Source organism: Saccopteryx bilineata, chromosome 1 (assembly GCF_036850765.1).
Source record: "Saccopteryx bilineata isolate mSacBil1 chromosome 1, mSacBil1_pri_phased_curated, whole genome shotgun sequence".
Lineage (NCBI taxonomy): Eukaryota > Metazoa > Chordata > Mammalia > Chiroptera > Emballonuridae > Saccopteryx > Saccopteryx bilineata.
In genome coordinates, this window is record NC_089490.1 from 128,164,832 (window position 1) to 128,187,199 (window position 22,368).

General features: G+C 50.5%; 1 non-coding gene across 1 annotated transcript; it reads right to left on the minus strand.

Moving 5' to 3' along the window:
* Positions 1 to 3,777: 3,777 nt before the first annotated feature.
* On the minus strand, positions 3,778 to 3,941 carry LOC136321368 (U1 spliceosomal RNA). The gene has a single exon (XR_010728626.1). It is a non-coding gene; the product is annotated as a U1 spliceosomal RNA (small nuclear RNA).
* Positions 3,942 to 22,368: the final 18,427 nt, after the last annotated feature.

Consider the following 22,368-nt stretch of genomic DNA (forward strand, 5'->3'; position numbering starts at 1 on the left):
TTGCATTTCCCACTTTTTTGTGCCTGTTTTTGTGCTTGTTGAAGACAGATGAGGACAAGCTAATGGATGGGAGTTTTGACATTGATGAGTTGTATGGATTTTATGATGAATAAACCTTGAGTTCAATAACTATGTAATACAATTTATTTTCAAATTTTGGGCCCCAAAATTAAGGTGTGTCTTATACACGGAGAAATACAATATATTGGGATGCCCTGCATGAGGCTCTCCACATCTGGGCTCTGTTCTTTCTTCAAGCTCAAATTGTTTTTCCATGTCACATATTTATGCCACACTATTCTTCCTGGTCCTATTCCTCAGACATGTTAAGCCCTTTCCTGCCTCTGGCCTTTGCCCATGCTGTTTGTTCTCTGCCTGGAGTACTCTTCTTTCCAACGCTAATTCCTCCATGCTCAGGTCTCAGCTTAAACATCCCCTCAGAGAGCTTGTTCTGATCTGATCAGAAGTACTTCCCTGTCCCCATTATTTTTTGTCTTGAGCCCTTAATTTTTTTTTCTTTACAGCACTTACTACCAATTAGTCATTTTACTGACTTGTTTGGATCTGTCTTTGCCTTCCTAAGGCAGGAAATGCTGCCTTGTTTACATTGAACCTCTAGCGCCTAACAGCACATAATAGGTGATCAACAAACGGGAATGCCTCTTTGGGGCCAGCCCTTTGTGGGGATGACTGCTGCCTCTTCATCTTCAGCCCTGAGGATGGGGTGAAGGGCCCCTCCCCTGCTCCATCTGTAGTTGGCATCTGTGGGCCCCTCTCATGCAATCCCTTGAGGCCTGTGTGTCCGCTCCAGCCAAGGCACCTGCACCTGGCTGCCCTACCCTCCCTGGTCCAGGGGAGGGAGGATATTTGACTAAGAAAACGGAGCTTCCCTAAGCTCCCTGTTTGAACAGTTGCTCTGCTGTGATAACAAACAGCAGTCCCCAGGTGCTCAGATACAGGGGAGGGGCCCCTTGCACCTTTGTTTCCAGAGCCCAGGGCTGCCAGGAGACCAGATGTCTGGGCATGGCTGGCACCTTACTGGGGGCAGGGACTACTGGGCCCTCCCTAAGTTTCTCCTTCTGGAATAGATGCCCAGCCACTTTCCTACCAGCTGGTTCTTCTCCTCCTTGCCCATACAGCTTGTCTTGGGAGTGATGTCAGTACTCCTTGCCCAGGCTGAAGGGGGCTCCTGGCTAGCCATGTGCACCCAGAGGAGGGTGAGGAAGTACCCAGGGAGGGGCTAGGTCCCATCTCTCAGCTGATGGGATAATGCTACCAGAACAGCAGCTGCCTGCCATGTAGGTGGGTGACAGGGAGTGACTAATGTGCGAGCTGTGATGCTAAAAATTAACCCAGGGATCGTGTGGTGGAGGGGTATGGGTGGATGTGAAAGGAGGGACTGACAATATTGTGTGGTCAGTATCCCCCCACCCAGCCTCCCTTCACCTCCTACCAGCCTTCTGGTCCTCACAAAGCCTCAGAGGACTCTAAGGGAGCCATTCCCCCTCCCCAGGCCCAAAGGGGTCCCCAGTAATTCCAGAGAAGAGGAGGAGAGTGGACACCACTCCGGGTCTTGGCTACGGCAGAGTGAAGACACAGCCCTGCAGATGGAGTTCTGGTCTGAGGTCTCCACACTTCACTGCATCTGCCCCACCTCCTCATCATGGTGGCTGGCATGCCCTGAGTCCCCGGGATCTGCCGCCTGTGCCCAGGGGCAGTAGGGGAAACAGAAGCCAGTGCACAAAGATGAGGGAAGGTTCCCATCAGCAGGCCAGAGTTGGGGGACAGTAGAGGTGGCAGCCATACCTTAAGGAAAGGACAGGGAAGTATTGCCCTCAGCACCTGCTATGGGCCCAGCACTGTGCTACACATTTCCACGTCCATCCCCTCACTTAGGCCTCACAGCATACCTGAGAGCTATGTGTCAGTATCCCCATTTTACAGATGAAGGAGGAGAGAGGGTCCAGAGAGATTGAGGTCTCCAGGATGTGCATGCTATCCTGAAGTGAACTGAGAATATTCCCATCAAAGGGAGGAACTCGGGTTCTGGGGGCCACAAAAGAGGCATGGGCTTGGTTAAGAGCTTTGTTGACACAAATAAGAAAACCCATTAGGAGTGAACCCATAGATACTCCTGTTTTGCCCATAGACAAAACCAGAGAACTTGAACTGAATGGCAGTGGGAGAAGAGGTGAGATAGTAGAGGGCACTTTCTCCTCACCAGTCAGTCACTAGTGAAGTTGGGGAACTGAGAGCCTGTGGGACTTCCAAAGGGTCCAGCTGTAGGAGGCTACCTGGTCCTGCATTGACGGCTGGATGATATGACCCAAAGGAAGGAGTGATGAGCTACAAGAAGTGAGAGAGAAAGGAATGCAGGGCTGTGGAGAGGGCAGAGGACCAAGGAGGATTCTTCAATAGAAAAAATTAGCCAGGAACTGAGACAGTAGAGAGTAGAGCAGGCACACCTGACACCTGGTGGGACCTCGGGGCACTGCACCCCTCTCAGCTCAGACCTTACAGACAGGAGACTAACTGGCAGAAGTAGGGTGCCAGCAAGGCAGCTGTCCCTTCTAGAGCCCACCTCTTCTGCCCTTCCTCAGCCCTGCCCACACTCAAAACGTGGAGCTTCCTCTGACTCAAGCAACCCATCTGAAGCCCTCTGACACTCTGCTATGCCTGGCATTGAGTGGGCAAACTATACTGATTGAAGGCAGTATGTCTGAATGAATTAACTGTGAGTTCATAACTTGTTATGAAACTTAATTCAATTCAACCAACATACTCATGGACTGGGGCCCTGGGAGCAGGAAGGACACTTGGAGAATTGCAAGACAAGAATTTTTGCTGTAAAGGAGCCCCTCCCCAAACCTCAGTGAATTTTCTGTTCTTGGTGTTTACTTTCAGTAGAGATTGAAAAATCTATGTAAAAAGTAAAAGTTAGGCCCTGGCTGGTTGGCTCAGTGGTAGAGCGTTGGCCTGGCTTGCAGGAGTCCCGGGTTCGATTCCCGGTCAGGGCACACAGGAGAAGCACCCATCTGCTTCTCCACCCCTCCCCCTCTCCTTCCTCTCTGTCTCTCTCTTCCCCTTCTGCAGCCAAGGCTCCATTGGAGCAAAGTTGGCCCGGGCACTAAAGATGGCTCTGTGGCCTCTGCCTCAGGCGCTAGAATGGCTCTGGTTGCAACAGAGCGACGCCCCAGATAGGCAGAGCATCGCCCCCTGGTGGGCGTGCCGGGTGGATCCTGGTCAGGCGAATGTGGGAGTCTGTCTGACTGCCTCCCTGTTTCCAACTTCAGAAAAATACCAAAAAAAAAAAAAAAAAAGTAAAAGTTATGCAAATACTGCCCCTCTGGTCCTCTTTTCTTACTACTAACCTACAGAAGCACTTAACAGCTCTGCTCACAGCTGTCCAGGTCCATTCAGCAAACTCTGCCCACTCCCCACCAAAGTGACAGTCCACCCAGATCCCACTTGCAGTTCTCTCTAAATCTTACTCTGATTGAAGGCCTGGCTCAAACCCTTATATCTCTGAGTAACATGGTCTGTGGTTACGTAAATTGCCGTGGGCCAGCTGCGACTAGTATATTCCAGAGTCTCGAGTGGGAATGGTACAAAATTGAATGAAAAATAGACAAAGACTTAAAGACATATATAAGATAGGTTTCGGTAGGAAGCCACAGCTTCTTGCCAGCAATAAAATTACCGCCCTGGCTGAGCCGCAAAACATGGCTGCCCCCATCCTTCTTATTTATTTATTTATTTATTTATTTATAAATAAGTCAGGGGAGAGCACGAACGCAGTCCCCCACTACCACAAATTATGCAGTCGAGTTTCCCACATTTGGGGAAATCACAGGGGTCAGCACATCCGGAGTGCAGTGGAAAAGCCTCGCCCTGGGAAAACCACCTTCGTGATCATGGTATCCTCCCTGCCAGGTAAGTATAAAACATCCTTCTTTATATACTGGATGAGGTGGGCCATTAGCAAATCAATGACGTTTCCAAGGCAACACAAGAAAACCACCAGGTGCAGAAAAATTCCCACCATCTTAACTTTACACAAAGAAGTAACTACCTTCCAATCCTTCCAGGGAACATGGAAGGGGCTCAGGACAAATACTGAAGCACTGCCCTTTGCAACTTAATCAGGCAGGTGAGGTTGGGGGTTGGGCAGACTGTCAGCTTACAGTCAGCTCCCAGCACCTCTGTCCAAACTGCAAAATACCCTGTTGGTTTTTCGGTCCCCAACAGTAAATGCAAGTCCTGTGATTACCAGCTACAGCAAGAAATCACCTGGGGTTTTAAACAGTAGGTAGTGTAAGGTATTTTCCCCACCCAGGAAGAAAGAAGGGCGTAGCCACGAAGTGTGGATAAGCAAAAGCTTTATTGAGTACAGTGCTTCCCAAACGATGTTCCCTGGTCCTGGGGACAGAGGCCAGGGAAGTCGTGTGGATGAAACCGTGTGGGGAATATTTAAAGGGTCTGTAAGGTGGTCGAGCTAATATGACATGGTGAAATCTCACTGGCTGGCAGATGGTTGCTCTTTTCCAAAGGACTCCTGGGAAATTTCTTTTGGCGCGCATGGGTGTGGGTGGTTCTAGCCAAGTCCCCGGGTCTGGTTTCTCACGTGACCTTCCCCCAATGCCCACCGACCTTACATTCCGACCTTTTGTGTTAAATAGGGAAGCTGCTATTCGTCTGGCTACTTCCTGCTGGCTAGGGACCTCATGGGGAGGGGAGATTGGAAGATGGTGGCTTTGAGGGGAGTCGGGAGGAACATCTGTTTGACCATGACTCAAGAAAATTCGCGGATGCAGTCCTGTAAGGATTTAAAAAAGAGGAGCAATAGGAGGATCTTCAGGGTCCAGCCTTTTGGTGAGCCAGAGATGGGTGGGGCCCAGTGGTTCTGACTGCCAGCAGTCCTGCATGGGGGCAAGCTTGAGGTAAAACTGCATGTCAGGAGTGGCATACGAAGGGGAAGGGAAGGGGTCCCATTCACTCCCATAACCAAGGCCTGTGAGGGAACTAAAAGTCCAGAGTGTGATGGCAAAACAGAGAAGTAGCTCCCGTGTCCACAAGAAATGAGATGGACTTACCCACTAGTTGCAGCATTACCCTGAGTTTGGTGAGGATGATGGGGGTTTCCGAGTCCAGGCCACGTCAGTCATCCATGAGGTCTAGGAGTTTGAGCGATGGGTCCACCTGGCTGGCTTGGCCTCCCATTTGGGTGGCTTGTCCTCCATGTAGAGGCGCTGAGAAAAAGCCTGTTACCCAAAAGGGGCAATCGCTCTTCCAGTGACCGGGCTGCTTGCAGTTAGGGCAGGGCTTAGTGGGTGGCCTTGGGCAGGGGCACTGCCAGGAGCAATGACCCTCCTTGCCACATTTAAAGCAAGCTCCTGGTGGGATTCCTCTTTGCGGCCCGGACTTGGGTCGGCACCTCCTGTGCTTTGCCCCTGTTGTTCTGCTCGCCTCAGGGCTGCCACAAGAGCCTCAGTTTGGAGTGTCACCTTCTGTTGCATGCGTGCCTGGCAAGTAGCCTCGGCCTTTTTCTACTAGCTGCGACCATTAAAAACTTTAAATGCGCCTGACCTGTGGTGGCGCAGTGGATAATGCATCGACCTGGAAATGCTGAGGTCGCCAGTTCGAAACCCTGGGCTTGCCTGGTCAAGGCACATATGGGAGTTGATGCTTCCAGCTCCTCCCCCCTTCTCTCTCTCTGTCTCTCTCTCTCTCCCTCTCTCTCTCCTCTCTAAAAATGAATAAAGAAAAAAAAAGATTTAAAAAAAAACTTTAAATGCCATGTTCACAGGTCCCGGATTGGGGTTTAGGGGTTGAGAATAAGAGGAAGGGGGCTCCTGGGGAGCCCGGCACCCAGATCCAGCCAGAAACGCTGGAGCCAGAGGTAGGACAAAGGCAGGCCTTCCGCAAAAAGATCAGGGTTGGGCTGTGGGGGTCAAGGAAAACTGCAAAATCGGCATGAGGGTCAAGGCCCTCGGAGGGTGGACTGATGGGGGAGGGGCTTAAGAACACAGTGGAGAAGGGAGGGACCCCTGGCCAGCAGGGGAGGAGAAAAAGAGAATGATATTTGCAGGTGAATGAGAAACAGGATTCACAAAGGGAGGGCAGGGGGCTCCTGGAGGGAAGAGACCCGAGTGAAAGAGGTCCGCAGAGGAACCAGAGAGGGGTCCCAAGAGAGGGGCGCCCTTGGGGGTCAGGCAGGAGGGGGAGAGAGTTGGGGGTCGGCAAAGGAAGAAAGATCAAGAGCGGAGGGTTTAGGTGAGGTTTCTCTGGCTAAAAAGGGCCTGCACCATGTAGCAGGCGGCACAGAGATTAGAACAGTAGCGCAAATACTAGAAGCCCTGAATGTAAGGGATCTCCAACCAGTTCCCAGTTCTTTTGGTTATAGTTAAATTGGTAAGGATGTTAAAATCAAAAGTCCCTTCAGGAGGTCACCTGGTCCGATTATCCAGTGGGTTCTGTGGCCTGGCCACAGCAGAGAAGAAGAACAGTTTCTTCTTCTTTAGGGAGGGGGAGATTCTGGATAAGGCACTCCAGGAGTGTTTCTGGATCAGGTTTAGATTCCTGTGCCCCCACGGCCGCCCTCAGTCCTTGGAGTGGACAGAGATGAGAATTGGTGTCCTGCAACTCAAGCTCTGGCCACCAGATGGTTAAGTAAAATGGATGTACCCAGGACATCTCCACGGGCACACACACACTTGGAACAGAAAAGAGGTCCCTGACGCAGTTGTGGTTTCGGACAGGGAGTCTCGGTGGTAAGAACTGAGGGGAGGCTGGAGGCAGGGGACTTACCGCACTGTGTGCCAAAGTGGGTGGAAAGTTGGAGATCTTGGTTCTTCCTCGGAAGGGAAGGGAAGAGGAGCGGTCCTTGTGGACTTCAATTCCTCCCAGGTTTCGGCACCAAATGTAAGGTATTTTTCCTTGCCAAGGAAGAAGGAAGGGCGTAGCCACGAAGTGTGGATAAGCAAAAGCTTTATTGAGTACAGCGCTTCCTAGACGATGTTCCCTGGTCCTGGGGACAGAGGCCAGGGAAGTTGCATGGATGAAACCGTGTGGGGAATATTTAAAGGGTCTGTAAGGTGGTCGAGCTAATATGACATGGTGAAATCTCACTGGCTGGCAGACAGTCGCTTGTTTCCAAAGGACTCCTGGGAAGTTTCTTTTGGCATGAGTGTGGGCGGCTCTAGCCAAAGATTCCAGGTCTGGTTTCTCAGGTGACCTTCCCCCATTGCCCACCGACCTTACAGGTAGGATCCATCCTTCCCCTTAAGATTGATTCAGGAGGCCCTGGCCCGTTGGCTCAGTGGTAGAGCGTCGGCCTGGCGTGCAGAAGTCCCGGGTTCGATTCCCGGCCAGGGCACACAGGAGAAGCGCCCATCTGCTTCTCCACCCCTCCCCCTCTCCTTCCTCTCTGTCTCTCTCTTCCCCTCCCCCAGCCGAGGCTCCATTGGAGCAAAGATGGCCCGGGCGCTGGGGATGGCTCCTTGGCCTCTGCCCCAAGCGCTAGAGTGGCTCTGGTCGCAACAGAGCGACGCCTGGGAGGGGCAGAGCATCGCCCCCTGGTGGGCAGAGTGTCGCCTCCTGGTGGGTGTGCCGGGTGGATCCCGGTCGGGCTCATGTGGGAGTCTATCTGACTGTCTCTCCCCATTTCTAGCTTCAGAAAAATACAAAATTAAAAAAAAAAAAAAAAAGATTGATTCAGGAGTTCTGAGGTGGGTTGGAGCATTGGTATTTTTAAAACCACCCCAGGTGCTCAGTATGGATTTATGGACTGGATGTTGAATGAAGATAATTCTAGAGCACTCCAGCCTCCCTTCCCCTTGGCACTCCAAATACTGCCAGGACTCAAGGCCCCCTGAGGTCACCGTCCATCCATATCGTCCTCATGCTTGGGGAGCTGAAGACCTGTGCCTCCCACTGGCACAGAACCACTTTGGATGTCATGGAAGCTCTTGGTGGGCAAGGAGATCCCATCAGACACATGCCCCCACCTTGGTTGCAGTCGGGTTGGGACACAACCCAGGTATCCAGGACTTGTGGCTGACTGGGTACAGCAATGCTCAGGGGTGGGGTAAGGGGAGGAAGCTAGGGCTGAGCAGGGTTCATGTTCAGACCAGTAGTTGGCAGTCAGCAGGGGTAGGTCAGACTGGTGGTGATGCTGTGGGGAGCAGCCACATGAGTTGCTAAGGGGCTACTGGACTGACCTTCAACTTCTGGGCTTGGTTCAGTGCGGTGGGGTGGAGGGTAGCACTCCAGAGCAGGAACTGGGGTCCGCTGGGCACCCCCACCCCACCTTGACCAACCCGAGGCTGAGGACTGAAATTGCTGTGGCAGGTTCCAGCCTGGGGGTGCAGCTGCCATTAACTGGGGTAGGTAAGGGTGGAGATGGGGACTCTGGGTGCTGTTTGGGAGCTGGGAGGGAAGCAGATGGCAAAGCCGGAGAGAGTAACGGCCTCTCTGGGGCAGCACATCTTGCCGCCTGAGGAAGTCCCACAGGCATCCACACCCCTTTCCCCGCCCACACCCTGACCTTCTTCTTGCACGCCTACCAGCACCTCCAGCTTGCTCACGCCTCATCTTCTGGCCAGAGCAGAGCGCCGCCCCAGAACATTGGACTCGGTCACAGATGTCCACACTGGACCTGCCCAGCAACCTCTCCTGCGTGCCCCCCCCCAGGCGGATTAAGGTCGGTTGAGGCCCAGGGCGCGGAAGAAAATATTGGGCCCCTTTAAACAAAGAGAGACAGGGAAAATAAAAATAGATGTTAGCCATATTTTTAAATAAATAAAAATATTATGTACTATTAATGTTAAAATTGCACATATGAAACCAAACCTGGTGTCATTAGAAAAAAGCATAAAGTTCAGGTTTTGAAGGGACCTTCAGAAGTCGGAGCCCAGGGTGCATGCCGGTAGGCCCGTTAAATCCGCCTCTGCCTCCCTCCCTTGCTCCACCCCACCCCCAGGGGTCCCCAAACTTTTTACACAGGGGGCCAGTTCACTGTCCCTCAGACCGTTGGAGGGCCGCCACATACAGTGCTCCTCTCACTGACCACCAGTGAAAGAGGTGCCCCTTCCAGAAATGCGGCAGGGGGCCGGATAAATGGCCTCAAGGGGCCACATGCGGCCCGCGGGGCCGTAGTTTGGGGACGCCTGCCCGGGCGCCTGGCAAGAAAGCCCGCGCTCCTCCCAGCTCCCTGGGCCTCGGGCGGGGCCTGGCTCTAGTCCCGGCAGGTTTGCGGAGCTTTGAGGAGATGTCGTCCTCTGCTGAACAGATGCGGGAACTGTTTCATCTCTTCGTTGTCGCGTCTTGCCTCCTTGGCTGTCTTGGTTTCAGACCTTCCTTGACCTCTTGGGCTGCTATCCCTCTTCTTTCCTTGACTTGACTACTGGAGGACTTGGGATATAGGTCCTGGTCCCAGCTATACTACAAGCTATCAGAGTCCGACCCTCCCTGAGAAATAGCAGTCTGAAGGCTAAGTGCAGGACAGTGAAAGAAGCCAGTTTGTAAGCCCAGAGGGAGCATCTGGGTATGAGCTGTGATTGTAAACGCTAAGGGAGTTCTCTCCTGCCTTCTGGGTGTAAATAATCTTTCTCCCTGTCCCTAACCTATAGTGAAATGAGGGCCTAATCCAGTGATGGGATTCAAATAATTTAACAACCAGTTCCCTGCCCTAGTGACAATTTTTGGTTTGGTTTGGTTTGGTTTTTTACAGAGACAGAGAGAGAGTCAGAGGGAGGGACAGATAGGGACAGACAAACAGGAAGGACAGAGATGAGAAGCATTAATTCTTCATTGCAGCTCCTTAGTTGTTCAGTGATTGCTTTCTCATATGTGCCTTAACCAGGGGGCTACAGCAGAGTGAGTGACCCCTTGCTCAAGCTAGCGACCATGGAGTCATGTCTATGATCCCACGCTCAAGCCAGCAATCCCTCACTCAAGCTGGTGACTTCGGGGTTTTGAATCTGGGTCCTCCGCTACCCAGTCCAACACTCGATCCACTGTGCCACCGCCTGGTCAGGCTGCCCTAATGACAGTTTTAAGTGTAAAACAATGATATACTGAGCCTGGCCTGTGGTGGCACAGTGAATTAAGCGTCAGCATGGAACACTGAGGTTGTCAGTTCGAAACCCTGGTCAAGGCACATATGGGAGTTGATGCTTCCTGCTCCTCCCCCCTTCTCTCTCTCTCTCTCTCTCTTTCTCACTCTCTCTCCTGTCTCTCTAAAAATGAATAAATAAAAATCTATAAAATAGCCCTGGCTGATTGGCTCAGCGGTAGAGCGTCTGCCTGGCGTGCGGGGGACCCGGGTTTGATTCCCGGCCAGGGCACATAGGAGAAGCGCCCATTTGCTTTTCCACCCCCCACCCCCTCCTTCCTCTCTGTCTCTCTCTTCCCCTCCCGCAGCCAAGGCTCCATTGGAGCAAAGATGGCCCGGGTGCTGGGGATGGCTCCTTGGCCTCTGCCCCAGGCGCTAGAGTGGCTCTGGTCGCGGCAGAGCGACGATCCCGGAGGGGCAGAGCATCGCCCCTGGTGGGCGTGCCGGGTGGATCCCGGTTGGGCGCATGCGGGAGTCTGTCTGACTGTCTCTCCCCATTTCCAGCTTCAGAAAAATACAAAAAAAAAAAATCTATAAAATAAATGATATAGGCCCTGGCCGGTTGGCTCAGCGGTAGAGCATCAGCCTGGCGTGCAGGAGTCCCGGGTTCGATTCCCGGCCAGGGCACACAGGAGAAGCACCCATCTGCTTCTCCACCCCTCCCCCTCTCCTTCCTCTCTGTCTCTCTCTTCCCCTCCCGCAGCCGAGGCTCCATTGGAGCAAAGATGGCCTGGGCGCTGGGGATGGCTCTGTGGCCTCTGCCTCAGGTGCTAGAATGGCTCTGGATGCAACAGAGTGACGCTCCAGAGGGGCAGAACGTCGCCCCCTGGTGGGCATGCCGGGTGGATCCCGGTCGGGCGCATGCGGGAGTCTGTCTGACTGCCTCCCCATTTCCAGCTTCGGAAAAATGAAAAAAAAAAAAATAAATTAAAAAAAAAAAAAAAAAAATATATATATATATATATATATATATACCGAAAGGTAGTTTGTTATTTCATGCACTTAATACTGAAATAAGAACAATAAAAGAGGTACACAAAACTAGATTATGTTATAAGAAAGGTTTAAAATATTAATGAAAAAATATTAAATAACATCTGACAAAAAAACCAATAAAATTAGTATTTAAGATATTTCCAGCCCGACCTGTGGTGGCGCAGTGGATAAAGCGTCGACCTGGAATGCTGAGGTTGCCGGTTCAAAAAAACCCTGGGCCTGCCCAGTCAAGGCACATATAGGAGTTGATGCTTCCTGCTCCTCCCCCCTTCTCTCTCTCTCTCTCTTCTCTAAAATGAATAAATAAAAAATTTTAAAAAAAGCATGCAAAAAAAAAAAAAAAAAAAAAAAAAAAAAAAAAAGATATTTCCATATTTCTTTTTTTTTTTTTTGTATGTTTCTGAAGTTGGAAACGAGAAGGCAGTCAGACAGACTCCCGCATGCGCCCAACCGGGATCCACCCAGCACACCCACCAGGGGGCGATGCTCTGCCCATCTGGGGTGTTGCTCTGTTGCAACCAGAGCCATTCTAGCGCCTGAGGCAGAGGCCACAGATTCCTCCTCAGCACCCGGGCCAACTTTGCTCCAATGGAGCCTTGGCTGCAGGAGGGGAAGAGAGAGACCGAGAGGAAGGAGAGGGGGAAGGGTGGAGAAGCAGATGGATGCTTCTCCTGTGTGCCCTGGCCGGGAATCGAACCCGGGACTTGTGCACGCCAGGCCGATGCTCTACCACTGAGCCAACCGGCCAGGACTTCCGTATTTCTTCTTGATTGGCATCCTCACTTGCAAGTTTTTTTCACCTACAGATGGAATGGACATTACTATGGGTGCTTAGAATACATGCAGATGAACGTTAAAAAGAGTAAGGAATATAAATTTGTGATTTCCAAATTGGGCAGCTGCCCAGGCGCCCACCTTAGAGAGAATCCTGATTACAAAGTGTCATTTTAACAACTGGTTCCCTGAGCTCAACAGAAAATTAGGTATTAGTTCTGCCAAACCGGTGCGAACCAGCAGAATCCCACCACTGTCCTAATCCATCCCTGGACAGCATCACCTTTTGATGTATTGACTTTTAGTCTAAACATAAACATATTTTTTTGTGTGTGACAGAGACAGAGATTGACAGAGAGGGGGACAGATAGGGACAGACAGGGAGAGAGATGAGAAGCATCAATTCTTTGTTGCGGCACCTTAGTTGTTCATTGATTGTTTTCTCATATGTGCCTTGACCGGGGATTATAGCAGACCAAGTGACTCCTTGCTTGAGCCAGCGACCTTGGGCTCAAGCTGGTGAGCCTTGCTCAAACCAGATGAGCCTGTGCTCAAGCTGGTGACCTCGGGATTTCAAACCTGGGTTCCCTGCGTCCCAGTCTAATGCTCTAGCCACTGTACTATTGCCCGGTCAGGCTTGACTTTTAGCCTAAAATAAACACATAAGTATATTTTAGTATAAATGTGGTCATACTTTACATGCTCTTTTATGTCTTGCCTTCTATTTTTTTTCTCCAAGTGCACAAGCCATGATTAAAAGCCTGGATTCTGGAGTCAGACAAACCTAGACATAAGTCCCCGCTCTGTGACTTTATATTTCTGTCCTTGGGCAAACTGCATAATCCCTACCTTGTCAGCCTCATTTTTTTCATCTGCAAAGTGGTGATACTGCCAGGAATACCCCCTTCTCAGGCTGTGGTAAATCCCTGGATATAACCAGCTCAGTACTTGTTAGTGATTTAATGTGCTTGTATTCTGCACAGGACTGTTCTCAGCCACATGACTCATGGAGTGTGCACCATACTTTCCCTTCTATATGTGCCATAATAGTAATGAAGGGGCCCAAAGTTTTGCCACCCTAAAACAATGCCTTTTGAGGTATTGATTTTAAGCTGGTTATTAAGGAGAAAAAATGATATCAGATAGGTACTGCCTTTTTAGGGTAATCACTTTGTTAGTTATATAAATGTCTAAGCACTATGTTGTATACCTGAAACTAATAAATATATGTTAACTGTAACTGAAAAATAAAAATAATTAGCCTGACCAGTGGTGGCACAGTGAATAGAGCGTTGGGACGCTGATGTCCCAGCTTTGAAACCCCAAGGTTGCAGGCTTGAGCATGGGTTCACCAGCTTGAATGTGGGGTTGCCAGCTTGAGTGTGGGATCATTGACATGATTCCATGGTCTCTGGCTTGGGCACAAAGGTCACTGGCTTGAGCCCAGGGTCTCTGGCCTGAGCAAGGGGTCAATGACTTGGCTAGAGCCCCCCACCCCCATCCCCCATCAGGGCATATATGAGAACCAGTTAATGAACAGCCAAAGTGCTGCAACTATAAGTTGATGCTTCTTATCTTTTTTCCCTGCTCTCTCTCAAATTAATTAATTCAGAAAAAGAAACAAAAGAGACAAAGAACTTTGACCCCCCCACACCTGCCTAAAGGAATTCAGATAGAAAACCTGCTTTTAAAGGAAGGGAACCTCATCTTAGCACCATGAAATGCACTACATGTGGCAGATAGGGAGGAAGGTAGCAAAGTCTGCTTGTTGGAATCCCCTCTGCACCCCATTGTTTCTGGGTGGCCTAGCAAGGACTTGTTTACCAACTGTTTGCTCTTTCTCATCTACTTGTAAAATACCTGCTTTCCGGCCCTGGCCGGTTGGCTCAGCAGTGGAGCGTCGGCCTGGCGTGCGGGAGTCCCGGGTTCGATTCCCAGCCAGGGCACACAGGAGAAGCGCCCATCTGCTTCTCCACCTCTCCCCCTCTCCTTCCTCTCTGTCTCTCTCTTCCCCTCCCCATCCAAGGATGGCCTGGGCGCTGGGGATGGCTCTGTGGCCTCTGCCTCAGGCGCTAGAGTGGCTCTGGATGCAACACAGCGACGCCCCAGAGGGGCAGAGCATCGCCCCCTGGTGGGCATGCCGGGTGGATCCCGGTCGGGCGCATGCGGGAGTCTGTCTGGCTGCCTCCCCGTTTCCAGCTTCAGAAAAATGAAAAAAAAATAAGTAAATTAAAAAAAAAAATACCTGCTTTCCCTTCAAATCCCAGACTCCCCTTCGAAAAAAATGGCATATAAGCCTCAGCTTCCCAGCGCACCTTCTGGAGTCACGGCACTGCCAGCATGTACACCCATAAAAATTTTGGACAGTCTTCTGTTGATTTATCTCATGTTGATTTGATTATTACCCAGCAGAACTTTGCAGATAGGAGGAAAACTCTTTTTGTACCCCCACAGTATGAAAGGGAGTAATCTCCATCTCTGATCTTGCTTTCTCCTCAACGCTGCTCTCAGCCACATGATTTCTTTATAATTAGCACCCTCCATCTTTTTTTTTTTTTTTTTTTTTTTTGTATTTTTCTTAAGTGAGAAACAGAGAGGCAGAAAGAGATAGAGAGAAGGGAGAGGGGAGGGGTGGAGAAGCGGATGGGCGCTTCTCCTGTGTGCTCTGGCTGGGAATCGAACCCAGGCCTTCCACACGCTGGGCCGACACCCTACCACCGAGCCAACCGGCCAGGGCTTCCCTCCATCATTTTTTAACTACTCACCTGCTCTATTTTTCTTCATAGCACTTCTTGTTACATGGCATTATTATGCATATATGTTAATATACGTATTCATTTCCCTATCTTCACCCAATATCTCACCATGGAAGGCAGGGACTTTTTGAGTGTTTTTTCCCCACCTCCATGATTCCTAGAAGGCAACCTGGCACATAGTAGGCCCTGGATAGGTTTTTGTGTGAATATTAATAAATCCAGCATTCCCCTTTCTCCCTTCAGAGGCAGCAGTTTAGTAGAGGCCACTTCAGTCCAGTAGAGGGCACTATCACACAGCATTTTGGGGTCTCCCGGGCTGGTGCTAGGATGGGAGATATTTATAAATCCCCCAGGCTTCTCTCCTCCCACTCTGTGGGTGCAAAGTCTGACTGAGACCGGAAGCAGGAGGGCCCCCTGCGCTAATCTTTCCTGGCAACTTGGAGCTGGCATGCCCTGGCCACATCCTCGAGGCCGTGTGCTCCCGTGGCCAAGGTCGGAATACCCTGACCGCTGTCCTGGGCACATCCCTTAGCAGCTGATGCTTCTGGACAGATCACTTCCTGTCCTGGCTCTGCAAAATGAAGGCAATGACATGAGCGGCACTGCTGTCATGGATTTGCTGTGAGGCCCAGACAGGAGTGTGTGTGAAATATTCTGTGACTGTAAACACCAGACAAATATAATTTATACAGGCCTTTATTGGTAGTGACGGCAGATTAACAACAAAAGAGGAGAGATTAGAGAGCACTTAAAAGTAGTTGCATGGCTAAATGAAGGTGGGTTTTATAAAGAGGGTTAAGAGAGTGAAGGAGAAAGAAAAAATTCAAAATAACATCTACCTCTCACCAAGAGCTTATTAGGAGCCAAGGCTGAGAAACGTGATCTCCAAAACATTGTTTAATTATAGCCAACAGTTAGTTGGTGCTGACTTGTGCCAGACACTGTTTAAGTGACTTATGCGTAGAGACTCATGAAATCTTCACAATTCCGGGAGCTTGTAGCATCACTGTCTACATGCCACACATGAAGAATCTGAGGCATAGAGAATTTCAATAATCTGCCCACAGCCACACAGACAGGGCTAAGTTTCAAAACTGAGCATTCTGCCTCCTGCAATGTGCTCCTAAGCCCTCATGGTCACAACCATACTGAAAAGAAGATATTATTCTCCCATTTCCCAGATGGAAACTGAGGCACAGCAAGTTTACAAAGTTTGCCTAAAACCACAATGTGATAAAGTGTATCTGAAGCCTGCTTAACCACCCAGCGAAACCTTTCCGTCCCTACCGGAGTCAGAAAGGGGCTGTGGAGATGGGTACAGGGTTTTCTCTGAGGGGCCGGCAGCAAACACACCTGCCTCCTCCTCTGAGGGCCAGGGAAGGGAAAGAGGACAGAGGCTGTGCAGGGCTGAGCGGGTAAAGGAGAAGCTACTCAGGGGCCTCAAATTCCTGGGAGGAAGAAGGCTGGGCCATCTTCTGAGTCAGGTTAAAAGAGAGGGGTTGAAACGTGTGCCGGTAGACACCAGGCTGTCCCTGGTGATTCCACCAAGTGTGTGAGCTCCCCAGCACACATCTCTACAGGTAGGATGGGGCTGGGAAGGGCTGGCCTGACAATGGGATATGAGAGCAGCCCCGTCCCTTGCCACAGTGCTCCTGGTCCAGCCCCTGGCCTCCAGTCTGTTGCATAAGCTGCTTCATGCCCAGAAACTGGAAATAGCCATGGCAGTGCTGGATTGGGCTGAGGGCATGAGGAATGATCCCCAGGAGCATCAGCTGACCACTTCTGAAGTGACCTGGGGGACTGCCAACAGCTCAGGTTACCAAACCCTCCCTACGAGGAAGCGCTGCCTGGCCTGCAGAGGACAATTCCAATGTTACTCTGTGTCTGGACATTTATGGTGCAAGTGTCTGAAAAATCATCCCATCCCACTCACAGCCTGGATAGCTAAGGCAGCTCACAGCCAACCATACCCATGGCAGCCTCCCCGGGTGCTGGGAGCTCAATCCTTGTAAAGAGGTGCAGTGGGATCTCTGCAGCCAGTACCAGGGAGAGCTGGGAGCTGTGCTCCTCTGGGTCTTTTGCTAAGGCCCTCACAGAGTATGAGGAAGCTGCTGAAGGCTACAGGCTCCATCATTCCAGGGCAGCATTCCGCTCCCATCCCCACACCTCCCATAGTGCAGCCCACTCTGTCACCACACTCAAAGCCTATGGGTCCAAGGAGGTGTCCACTCATACCCTCTCCACACACCAGGCACCCCCACCCCCATTTCTGAGAGCACCTTGGCAGACTTTTGCATACTAGCCAGGCATGGGAGAGTGTTCTCCCAGTGCATGGTGGTTATATGTGAAGATTATGATTACAGCCTGACCAGGAGGTGGCGCAGTGGATAGAGCATCGGCCTGGAATGCATAGGACCCAGGTTCGAAACCCTGAGGTTGCAGGCTTGAGCATGGAATCATAGACATGACTCCATTGGCACTGGCTTGAGCCCAAAGGTTGCTGTCTTGAGCAAGGGGTCACTGGCTTGGCTATAGCCCCCTCCCCCACCCCCTGTCAAGGCACATATGACAAAGCAATCAATGAACAACTAAGGTGCCACAACAAAGACTTGATGCTTCTCATCTCTCTCTCTTCCTGTCTGTCCTTATCTGTCCCTCTCTCTGTCTCTGTCACACACACACACACACACACACACACACACACACACACACGATGCCTAGTCCTCCAAACCATCAAAACACCCAAAAGATTTCTTCCTAAAAATATAAAAGTCATATTTTAAATTACCAAACAATTAAATCACCTAATTATTCTCCTTCAAATCCTTCAGTGGAATAGGCACAGTTTGGGAGTTAGGACCTCTTTACTCCATGATGCCACAATAGGTAAGAAACCTCCCCCATCCCCAGCTGGAGAAGTGTGAGACACTTTACAAAAGAGTGACACAAGGCTGATGAGTTTTCCACCTTCTTTTTTTTTCTTTCTTTTTTTTTTTTTTCATTTTTCCGAAGCTGGAAACGGGGAGGCAGTCAGACAGACTCCCCATGTGCCCGACCGGGATCCATCCGGCATGCCCACCAGGTGGCGATGCTCTGCCCCTCTGGGGCGTTGCTCTGTTGCATCCAGAGCCATTCTAACACCTGAGGCAGAGGCCACAGAGCCATCCTCAGCGCCCAGGCCATCTTTGCTCCAATGGAGTCTTGGCTGCGGGAGGGGAAGAGAGAGACAGAGAGGAAGGAGAGGGGGAGGGGTGGAGAAGCAGATGGGCCCTTCTCCTGTGTGCCCTGGCTGGGAATCGAACCCGGGACTCCTGCACGCCAGCCCGACGCTCTACCGCTGAGTCCACCTTCTTGATGATACTGCCTACTGACTGATTGGACACACACACACACATTCCGCTGTTTTTCTTAGGGCTCAGATGTGGGGGCAGGGATCCTCTACAACCTCCTATAGCCAAACACCCTGGAAGGCTCTGCCTGTGCTGAGGTACTGTCCATGCCTTTACCACTTTCCTTGTGTGCCTGTGGGCCCTGGACTTTTGAGCACATGGCAGAGGAACAGGGGAGACAGGGATACCCACCCCACTGCCAGCTAAACCTCTAAAGGGAAGGGCTTGGCCTCTCTCCTGCCTCCTGCCTTCAGATTGCTCCAGATGTTCCCTTGGGAGTTGTTACCAGTAACCAGAGCTGTTGTCCATAGTGAGAACAGGAAGGATGGTGTTGCTTGGCAACTGAAACAACACAAAAGATCCAGCTAATCCAGGCTACCTGGGCAGGCCAAGCCCTGCAGCTTCCAAGGCAGGGGCTTGTTGGCCAGCAGCAGCCCTCCAGAGACAGAGGTTTAAAAACTTCTTCCTCTTTCCACTTCAGCAAACCCCAAGTTCTAGGCAAGTTTTAGCAAACCCCAAGGTTTGTGCAAGGGGGGTACCATTTCTCTCCCCACTCTTCCTATCTCTTCACTGCTTTCATGATTGCTATCTCTTTTCACAGCCCAGTGAAAAATCTGCAGACCTCTCTGGGGGTCCCAACTCTGTTGCAAGCCATGAAATTCAGGACAAATCACTTCACCTCTCTGAACCTGACTCCAATCTGGGAGGCAATAACTGTGGTTTGATGCATAGGCTTTGAGGCCACATTGACCTGGATACAAATCCATGCTCTCTTTCTTAGCTGTGTGACATCGGGCATGTGATTTAACGTCTTAGAGACTATGTACCTTATAGGGCTGTTGAAAAAGGGACAAAGAGACAAAGCAAGAAAAGTGCTTATCACAGAGCCTAGCACAGGACCCGGCAGGATCTGGCCCAGGCAGTCCTCTCTGGCGTCATGTTCCAACCCCTCATGTCTTTCTTAGTCACTGGCCACCACTCATTCGCCTATCTTGCTACTGAATGAACCAAGCTCTTTCCCACCTTTGGGCTTTCCCTTATACTGTTTCTACCCCCTGGAATACTTGCCATTTCCCCCTACTCTTGACCTAACAAGTACTCCTCAGTTGAAAAATTATGTCCAGGCCCTGGCCGGGTTGCCCAGTGGATAGAGCATCGGCCTGGTGTGTGGTTGTCCATCCAGGTTCGATTCCTGGTCAGGGCACACAGGAGAAGCAACCATCTGCTTCTCTCTCTTCCCTCTCCCCCTTCTCTCTCTCTTGCCCTATCACAGCCAGTGGCTTGATTGGTTCAAGCATTGCCCTGGGTGGTGAGGATAGGGTGGTGAGGATAGTTCGGTTGGAATCTACCTCCCCTTCTGTTACTTAAAACAAAAAATTTTAAAAAAGAAAGATTACTTCTCTGTTGAATCATCCCTTATTTGTCACCCTCCTTTTGTTTTGTTTTTTTTTAATTTTTTAATTTATTTTTATTTATTCATTTTATAGAAGAGAGACAGAGAGAGAAGGGGGTAGGAGCAGGAAGCATCAACTCCCATATGTGCCTTGACCGGGCAAGCCCAGGGTTTTGAACCAGTGACCTCAGCATTCCAGGTCAATGCTTGATCCACTGCGCCACCACAGGTCAGGCCCGTCACCCTCCTTTTGAATGACAGCTCTACATTAAATATCTCATTTATCACCCTGCATTTCATTTTCTCTTTATGGCATTTATTGCTTATTTGCAAGATGGTTTAACATTAGTTTACCCTAATGGGCTGTAAGGCTGGGCTAGGGGCTGTTTCTGTTGTGTTTTTTGCTGTGTCCGCAGCAGGAGGGTTGGCCAAGGTGTTCTCCAAAGTACATTCCAGCTTTCTGTGTTTCTTCTTATTTCTTCCTTCTCTTCCTCACTTGGTTGACCTAAATAATTTTTGTACCACTTTTTAGGTTAACTTGAATCTCCAAAAAATGGTGTCTAACTGGAAAGGCAGCTCAAGAACCAAGGGCGTTGACCCTTCATTACACTCCTTTTCCTTCAGGAGTGGCTGCACCAGATTTGGGATGGCAAAGCCCCTATGGATTTCGGGATCCCTTTTCTTCCTCATCCCAGGGATTGCCATCCTCAGAGAATTCTATTTGCGTACACCAGACCCGAAGGAAGCAAACCCTCCACAGCTGATTTGCATATCCTCGTGTTATTGGTTATAAAGGTGGCCAATGGTTTGCCGTGGTGTTTGCTCTGCGGCAGCTCAGCGCCTCCGGATGATAAAATGGAATCTTGGCTGGACCCTGCGTGCTTTCCCTCTAGTCACCCTCGTGACGTAGCGGCTTTCCCCGGCTCCAGCCGGACCAGCCGGGCCTGGCGTGGGGCGGAGCCACCGCCCCCGAGAACGTGGCGTGGGGCACGGTCGTGGCCCTGCAGCAGTCCTTTTAATTCCGGCCGGGCGTTCCGGTCCCCGCTTTTCGGAAAGGGCCCGCCGCGCCAGATCTGATTTCTGGCGGCGTGGAGAGAAATCGAAAAGCAGACATCAGATTACCAAACTCGACTCCTCTGGTAGTGGATTACCGGCCTCTCTCTCACTTTGTAAATCATGCAGTGCTTTAACGTTTTGCTTTTTTTTTTTACAACGAGCGTGTTTGATTTCGTAATTAAAGGTTACAGAGGATTTCTGTTTGTCATTATTAAAAAGTCTGGCTTGGGTTTAGAGGAAATCTTGGCATTAATTTCAACCTGGTGACCTTGGCTACTTTTTCGTGCTGGGCACACAGGAGAAGCGACCATCTGCCTCTCTCTCCTTTCATGGCAACTAGGGAAGAGCAAATGTGGAGGCAATTAAAAAAAATCCAGCCAGGCCTCCTCATCCTCATGTAATTCAGAGCTGGTAACTCCATCCCTGTGGTTTCCCTGGAAGGCCCCGGGTCCCTGGGACAGCCCCAGGAAGGCTTTGTCTTTGTGCCTCCCCCCTTTAAATTGCCCTTTAATTGCTCCTACAACTGTGAAGGGGTGGTGGTACCCCAGCCAGGTATTTCCCTATCCTCAGGATGAAGAAGGGAACCCGAAAGGGAATCCCCTCTACAGCCCCTCTCCTTATTGAAAGCCAGGGCCTGGGTAGGGGAGCCCCTCCTTGGCCCAAATGGGCCTGAAAACCCCCTTGACATTTTTTTACCCTGCCCCCAGTGGTGAGGTGGAATGGTAGCTCCTTGACTGAATGAGTTAGATAAAAGGTTTTCACTTCTGTGAGATGGAGGGGCATGTTGGAAAGACCACTAAGGGTCTGGCTGACTAACCTAGTTCCAGGAGCTTAACCACCCCCAGGTTCTAAGCTGTTCCCCCAACCCATTCCCATGATCTTTGATGTCAGCCTTCCTTTTTCATGTGGTGCCCTTCCTTCTCTCTCTGCCTTGCCTGGTCCAGTATCTCCCTGTATACTATGCCCTCTGTTCTTTTTTTCCAGGGAGGCCTTTCAGATTAACCCTCCAGATTCCACCCCAATGCCAGCTCAAAGCCTCTGGAAGGCTGCCTCTTGGACCTTCTGGCAATGTTTTTGTACTACTCTTATGTCCTGCCTCCCCATCAGATTAGAACCAGCTTTCTGCGGCATGATCTTGTCCATCTTCCTTAGGAATTTTCCAGAATGTGGGACAGCACTGGCCAGGGCATCTGTTTTCCCCTCTGGTCCTAGCTCCTGAGCCATGCAAATAGCTGACCTTTTCTTTCCTCAGTTTTCCCATCAGTAGTAAGGGCTGTGTGGTTGTTACTGGAATTTGTGTAGAAAGAGGAGGGGCTAAGGTATGAAAGAACAAGATGGTGAGTAGAAAGTAGTGCACTGGTCTGGAAGTCAGAAGGCCTGGCTTGGCCACTGACTAGCTGAGGGACTTGAGTCGAGTAAACAAGAGGGCTGAAATGTATTGAACATCTGTAATGACACTAAGAGATGACACTAAGAGGAGCCCCTATCAAGCTCCTCAAGCCCCCAAATAAACATACTAACTGGGCAAACCCAGGTGAGTGCTTTTCATGTGCAGCTTCCAGGTAAGTTCCCCAGCCTGCCTTCCCTCAAGTCCTCCTATATAGAAATGGCAGGTCTGTTTCTATGTGCCAAATTCCTTGCTGCGTTCTTTATCTCTACATCAATGATACACTCTTCCAGACAACCCTGTGAGATGGTTGTTATCATCTTTGAGTTTCAAATGAAGAAACTAAAGCCCAGAGAAGGTGAGTAACTTCCCTGAAGTCACACAGTCGCTAATAGTAGAACCAGTGTCAATCCCAGGCCTCTTGAGCCTATGCTCCTACCACTTCACACTGCTGTTATGAGCCACACAGGTATGTTTTAGCATTACATATGTTAAGAAATATT